This window comes from Anopheles marshallii, assembly GCF_943734725.1.
Source record: "Anopheles marshallii chromosome X unlocalized genomic scaffold, idAnoMarsDA_429_01 X_unloc_217, whole genome shotgun sequence".
In the NCBI taxonomy this organism is placed as follows: domain Eukaryota; kingdom Metazoa; phylum Arthropoda; class Insecta; order Diptera; family Culicidae; genus Anopheles; species Anopheles marshallii.
The window spans coordinates 8,786-15,000 of record NW_026525799.1 but is presented as its reverse complement, the minus strand read 5'-3'; the positions used below and the strand labels follow the sequence as shown (position 1 = coordinate 15,000).

Genomic DNA, 6,215 nt, shown 5'->3' with positions numbered 1-6,215 from the left:
GAAGAGGGCCCACAAGTACGTTCTACAGTCCACTGCCTCCTCATTCTGCAGTCTTCGCCGCGCGCGGAAGCGTCTCACGTTGTTCCTAACTGTTCGATGACGCTCCTCCCGCTCCTGTAACTCCTCCGTCGTCAGCAGTCGCCCGTCGGGGTGGGTTGGTGGTATTTCCCCCCTCGCAGCTCGTCGCTCAATGGTCAGCTGCCTACGAGCCTCGTTACGCCTTTCATTACGTAAGGCCACCAGCTCCTCGTGTGCGGTGTCCAGACTTTGCGCGGCCCTCTGCATGTCGTCGTGCGCGCTCGTGGCCCGCTCGATATACCACTCCTGTTGGAGTGTGGTGGTGATAATGCGAGCGGCCTCGCAAACTTTGCTCCATCGTGCTCGGCTGGTAAGCATGAACGCCACAAGATTGTCAGGCGTCACAGCCGCTTCGTCGTCCTCACCGAGTAATTCATGCCGGACATCCGCGAACCTCGGACAGTCGAAGAAGGCATGCTCGGCCGTCTCCGGGACTCCCGGGCACCTGGTACAGTCGGCGGATGGTGCAAGATGTTTCACGCACAAGTACTCATGGAAAAACCCATGGCCGGAGAGGATCTGAGCGAGGTGGAATGTCATCTCCCCGTGTTGCCGGTTCTTCCATGCCGCCAAGTCTGAGATGGTCCGGTGCGCCCATCGGGTGTAGCGGCTTTCCGATTCTAGCTGGTCCCACTGACGCTGCCACTCGTCAATTGTCCTCGTCCGCTCCTCGATGCGCAGTTCGCGTAGACTTGCTCCCGTCGTCCGATGCCGCTGGTAGCAGCGAGCGTCTTCCGTCACCTGCAGCACGATGGGGATGACGCTGGCAAGGACCGTTGCCACCTCGTGGCGCACTGTAATGAAGGTGCGAGCTACTGGCCGTGCGTACAGTCCTTGCACGCGGTTCAGCTGTCTGCAACACTCCCGGAGCCGGACTGCCTCGTGCCAAATCGGCGCAGCGTAGCGGAGGGTGGAGTCCACCACCGATGCAAGCAGCCGCCGCTTCGCACTCTTTGGCCCACCATGATTTCGGAGCAGCCGGGAAATCCCCTGCGCCACACGGAGCGCTTTCGTCGTGGCCTGCTCTACGTGTGGCCTCCACGACAGGTGGTCCTCAATGACAACTCCTAAATATTTCAAGGTGCGGGTCGGCAGTTTCTCTACGCCATTGATACTCACCGGGACTCGGGTGTTGTCTCGTCTCATCGTAGACACAATGACCAGCTCGGTCTTGGCCGGAGCAAGCTCCAGGTGGTGTTGCGCCATCCACGAGCTGATCATTGCTACCGCCGTCTCCGCCAGTCCCGTCGCTGCCTCCGGCGTCGTCCCGCTCGCCAGCACCACGACGTCATCCGCAAAGCCGATCACTTCGGCGCCCTCAGGCAGCACCAGCCGAAGCACGCCGTCGTACATCGCGTTCCACAGGGTCGGGCCCAGGATTGAGCCCTGTGGAACGCCCGCCGTGACCGTACGACGCACTGGCCCACAGGGATAACTGGCTTGTGGCCGCCAAGCGTTCATAGCGACGTGGCTTATTGATCCTTCGATGTCGGCTCTTCCTATCATTGTGAAGCAAAATTCACCAAGCGTAGGATTGTTCACCCTTTCAAGGGAACGTGAGCTGGGTTTAGACCGTCGTGAGACAGGTTAGTTTTACCCTACTGGTGTGTGCTGTATGCTGCTATCTTAACGGAATTCCTGTGCAGTACGAGAGGAACCACAGGTACGGACCACTGGCTCAATACTAGTTCGACCGGACTTTGGTATGACGCTACGTCCGCTGGATTATGCCTGAACGCCTCTAAGGTCGTATCCAATCCGAGCTGATAGCGCATCATAAACCCATTAGGTGATCGGAAGCTAGCGGGCTTAACAACCCTCTGAGATCCGTCGGTGCTGCCCCGTGCACACTGCCGTCTCATCCCCGCTATAGCACTAGACTGAGCCGCAACGGGCGGGTGTACGCTGCACGTGGAAGTACCTTATCACAGGGAACCCTGGTGGCTGTGCTCCCGTCGACCGTGGATACAACTAGTTTCGACACCTTCGACCGCCCGCAAACGACGGGACTACAGGCTGGGAGCTGCGAGTTGTAGAGATGCGTTCGCATCGATCCTCTCAGGCGACCCATGCTTGGTGGTGAAGTGGTTAGTTCGTGGAGTATAGGCTTGCTGCACTCGACAAGAGTGCTGCTTGCAAGGCTGTGGTGGTACGTATGGTAGTTGATGAGCATAGGCTTGCTGCACTCGACAAGAGTGCTGCTTGCAAGCCTATGGTGGTACGTGTACGGTAGTTGATGTGAGCATAGGCTTGCTGCACTCGACAAGAGTGCTGCTTGCAAGCCTATGGGTGGTGTGGTGTGTGGTGCATGATTAGCCTTTCAAGGAAGATGTGTCCTTGGGGCTAATCGGTTATTTTTATAAGTCCGGGAAACCTTTCTCGTCGGGATTCTTATCCTAAGCAACCACGAAAGCTTCCAAGAGTTGAAACATTGCCTATCAAGTAGGCCGTACCAGCCCATAGCAAACCAACCAAGATAATCTAACAGGCCAAGATTGGTTGGAGATTTCAAAATTTGGCTAAGTCCATGGCCACCATAAGCCATTTCTATCAAGAAGGCCACGAACAGTGCTTAGCAACCACGAAAGCTTCCAAGAGTTGAAACATTGCCTATCAAGTAGGCCGTAGCAGCCCATAGCAAACCAACCAAGATAATCTAACAGGCCAAGATTGGTTGGAGATTTCAAAATTTTGCTAAGTCCATGGCCACCATAAGCCATTTCTATCAAGAAGGCCACGAACAGTGCTTAGCAACCACGAGAGCTTCCAAGAGTTGAAACATTGCCTATCAAGTAGGCCGTACCAGCCCATAGCAACCCAACCAAGATACTCTAACAGGCCAAGATTGGTTGGAGATTTCAAAATTTTGCTAAGTCCATGGCCACCATAAGCCATTTCTATCAAGAAGGCCACGAACAGTGCTTAGCAACCACGAGAGCTTCCAAGAGTTGAAACATTGCCTATCAAGTAGGCCGTACCAGCCCATAGCAACCCAACCAAGATACTCTAACAGGCCAAGATTGGTTGGAGATTTCAAAATTTTGCTAAGTCCATGGCCACCATAAGCCATTTCTATCAAGAAGGCCACGAACAGTGCTTAGCAACCACGAGAGCTTCCAAGAGTTGAAACATTGCCTATCAAGTAGGCCGTACCAGCCCATAGCAACCCAACCAAGATACTCTAACAGGCCAAGATTGGATCTCAAAATGTTGCTAAGTCCATGGCCACGATAAGCCATTTCTATCAAGAAGGCCATGGACAGTTCTAAACAACCACGAAAGCTTCCAAGAGTTGAAACATTGCCTATCAAGTAGGCCGTAGCAGCCCATAGCAACCCAACCAAGATAATCTAACAGGCCAAGATTGGTTGGAGATTTCAAAATTTGGCTAAGTCCAGATTTTTTTACCCTTCGGGAAAACAACCCTAGTTCACCAAGTTGAACGCGAAAAACTGTCCATAGGATACGCACAAAACGTTTATTGAGTTGGTCACCATATGTGGAAATTATGGTGAAAATAAGCCAAGTTCCGGAGTTTTTAACTCACACGAAACCACGAAAAACTTTCATTAGGAAAACTTGGTTGGAGCACCCTACTGCAGAACACACCGACATGGACGAAAGGGTTGACTGGCTAAGAGAAAAAATTTTTGCGGGACCACTTAAAACATCATAGTTAGACCTAGCAAATGATGAAAAGTGAAACCCGCGATCGATTGGAGAAACCTTATTTTACACTGAAAAATTCCACATAAGGAAAATTTGTATGGAGCACCCTACTGCAGAGCACACCGACAGGGCCGGGAAGGAAGGCCCGGTCCAAGAAAAAATTTTTGCGGGACCACTCAAAACATCATAGTTAGACCTAGCAAATGATGAAAAGTGAAACCCGCGATCGATTGGAGAAACCTTATTTTACACTGAAAAATTCCACATAAGGAAAATTTGTATGGAGCACCCTACTGCAGAGCACACCGACAGGGCCGGGAAGGAAGGCCCGGTCCAAGAAAAAATTTTTGCGGGACCACTCAAAACATCATAGTTAGACCTAGCAAATGATGAAAAGTGAAACCCGCGATCGATTGGAGAAACCTTATTTTACACTGAAAAATTCCACATAAGCAAAATTTGTATGGAGCACCCTACTGCAGAACACACCGACAGGGCCGGGAAGGAAGGCCCGGTCCAAGAAAAAATTTTTGCGGGACCACTCAAAACATCATAGTTAGACCTAGCAAATGATGAAAAGTGAAACCCGCGATCGATTGGAGAAACCTTATTTTACACTGAAAAATTCCACATAAGCAAAATTTGTATGGAGCACCCTACTGCAGAACACACCGACAGGGCCGGGAAGGAAGGCCCGGTCCAAGAAAAAATTTTTGCGGGACCACTCAAAACATCATAGTTAGACCTAGCAAATGATGAAAAGTGAAACCCGCGATCGATTGGAGAAACCTTATTTTACACTGAAAAATTCCACATAAGCAAAATTTGTATGGAGCACCCTACTGCAGAACACACCGACAGGGCCGGGAAGGAAGGCCCGGTCCAAGAAAAAATTTTTGCGGGACCACTCAAAACATCATAGTTAGACCTAGCAAATGATGAAAAGTGAAACCCGCGATCGATTGGAGAAACCTTATTTTACACTGAAAAATTCCACATAAGGAAAATTTGTATGGAGCACCCTACTGCAGAGCACACCGACAGGGCCGGGAAGGAAGGCCCGGTCCAAGAAAAAATTTTTGTGGGACCACTCAAAACATCATAGTTAGACCTAGCAAATGATGAAAAGTGAAACCCGCGATCGATTGGAGAAACCTTATTTTACACTGAAAAATTCCACATAAGCAAAATTTGTATGGAGCACCCTACTGCAGAGCACACCGACAGGGCCGGGAAGGAAGGCCCGGTCCAAGAAAAAATTTTTGCGGGACCACTCAAAACATCATAGTTAGACCTAGCAAATGATGAAAAGTGAAACCCGCGATCGATTGGAGAAACCTTATTTTACACTGAAAAATTCCACATAAGGAAAATTTGTATGGAGCACCCTACTGCAGAGCACACCGACAGGGCCGGGAAGGAAGGCCCGGTCCAAGAAAAAATTTTTGCGGGACCACTCAAAACATCATAGTTAGACCTAGCAAATGATGAAAAGTGAAACCCGCGATCGATTGGAGAAACCTTATTTTACACTGAAAAATTCCACATAAGGAAAATTTGTATGGAGCACCCTACTGCAGAGCACACCGACAGGGCCGGGAAGGAAGGCCCGGTCCAAGAAAAAATTTTTGCGGGACCACTCAAAACATCATAGTTAGACCTAGCAAATGATGAAAAGTGAAACCCGCGATCGATTGGAGAAACCTTATTTTACACTGAAAAATTCCACATAAGGAAAATTTGTATGGAGCACCCTACTGCAGAGCACACCGACAGGGCCGGGAAGGAAGGCCCGGTCCAAGAAAAAATTTTTGCGGGACCACTCAAAACATCATAGTTAGACCTAGCAAATGATGAAAAGTGAAACCCGCGATCGATTGGAGAAACCTTATTTTACACTGAAAAATTCCACATAAGGAAAATTTGTATGGAGCACCCTACTGCAGAGCACACCGACAGGGCCGGGAAGGAAGGCCCGGTCCAAGAAAAAATTTTTGCGGGACCACTCAAAACATCATAGTTAGACCTAGCAAATGATGAAAAGTGAAACCCGCGATCGATTGGAGAAACCTTATTTTACACTGAAAAATTCCACATAAGGAAAATTTGTATGGAGCACCCTACTGCAGAGCACACCGACAGGGCCGGGAAGGAAGGCCCGGTCCAAGAAAAAATTTTTGCGGGACCACTCAAAACATCATAGTTAGACCTAGCAAATGATGAAAAGTGAAACCCGCGATCGATTGGAGAAACCTTATTTTACACTGAAAAATTCCACATAAGGAAAATTTGTATGGAGCACCCTACTGCAGAGCACACCGACAGGGCCGGGAAGGAAGGCCCGGTCCAAGAAAAAATTTTTGCGGGACCACTCAAAACATCATAGTTAGACCTAGCAAATGATGAAAAGTGAAACCCGCGATCGATTGGAGAAACCTTATTTTACACTGAAAAATTCCACATAAGGA

At 49.6% G+C, this 6,215-nt stretch overlaps 1 pseudogene; it reads left to right on the top strand.

Annotated features, from left to right (window-relative positions):
- The window catches only part of LOC128717173 (large subunit ribosomal RNA), a 5,991-nt pseudogene extending 3,828 nt beyond the window's left edge, over positions 1–2,163 (top strand).
- The last annotated feature ends 4,052 nt before the right edge of the window (positions 2,164–6,215 follow it).